This window comes from Opisthorchis viverrini, assembly GCF_000715545.1.
Source record: "Opisthorchis viverrini unplaced genomic scaffold opera_v5_1, whole genome shotgun sequence".
Classification (NCBI taxonomy): domain Eukaryota; kingdom Metazoa; phylum Platyhelminthes; class Trematoda; order Opisthorchiida; family Opisthorchiidae; genus Opisthorchis; species Opisthorchis viverrini.
The window spans coordinates 545,774-547,071 of record NW_008751657.1 but is presented as its reverse complement, the minus strand read 5'-3'; positions in this window follow the sequence as shown (position 1 = coordinate 547,071).

The window sequence follows — 1,298 nt, the reverse complement described above, 5'->3', positions numbered from 1 at the left end:
GAATTGAGAGAGGCCTTTGCTCTTGGTCCACAGAATGTTATTTCACCTTAATAGTCGTCTACGACTAGGTTAGTTATGCAGCCGGTGATTGAGGCAATCCATAAGAGCCTGGATTGCGGCCACATCAGAGTATGTTTGAGCATGAAGAGCTGAATTAATCTAAGGTTGCCGCCATCAGAGATTCACTTCTGATGTCCGCGACTTTTATCCAGCCCAAAGTGCCTTTGGGTGGAAGCAAGCCAATTCTGAGTGGAAAAATCTGGTTTGCTTAATTCAGTGGTTTTGTACGTTGATAGCCCTCGTTTGAAAATACTGCGGAGCGCTCCTACTTTGTGCGCTGATTGTCACCTTGGGCCGTATTTTCGCTCAGCACAGCTAGCTAATTAATTTGTTTATGTTGAACATTGAGTTGGCTACCTGATGGAACTTTGATGGTTTTTTTAGGATTTTCAAAACTTTCAGGGCCTGCGCGTCAACAGTTTATCATCCAAACCATGACACCACATTCTGTGAATAAAACTCGCCCTTTACTGAACAGGAATCCATTGAACAATGCTCATATTCACGAAGAATTCCGCGTCTGGATCAACTAGGCTACCTAATTCGAAATTCAGTGACGTGTTCGTCGATCGACAGCAGACGAGAAATAATTTTGATTTTGATTTAAAGCTCAATATTTCTGATAGATATCGTGCTGTTAGTACATGTCTATGAAGTTCACCTCCATGATGCTAAACGACCCTCCACTCAGGGTTCAACGAATCTGTTTGCAGCCGAAATTGACCACATTGCTATCTGTAGGCCGCAACCCCCTGAACAAGGGCTTCGCCTGACGGATACGGTCCGCCTATACAGCATTTGTAGGTACTATTGTAAAATGTTCTACGTTACGAAAACATGAAAGCTTAAATAGTTATTGTCTGTTGCTGGGCTACTTTTTGCTTTTGACATAAACCCTTCATCGGACCAGGAAGATGGATACAAATTTTGCCAAATTACAAGACGGGCGGAGAACTATTCAGCAACGGTTCTTACTAACCCCCGATTAGACCATTTGTTGATTCCGCCTGCGAATCAACGGTGACCAGCGGTAACTTTCCTTGTTTTTTGACTACTCATGAGTAACGTGACCCGCATCTGTTTATTATGACGCCGTTTCGTTTCTTTGCTCGTTTTCTCCCTGTTTCGTCCCGGCTTAGGGTCTGTTTATGCCTCAGTAACTGATGTCAATACTTAATTTACCCGTCCGTCATTGCTTGCAAGTTCGTCTGGATTGCACCTATTCACGAGCGTCCACT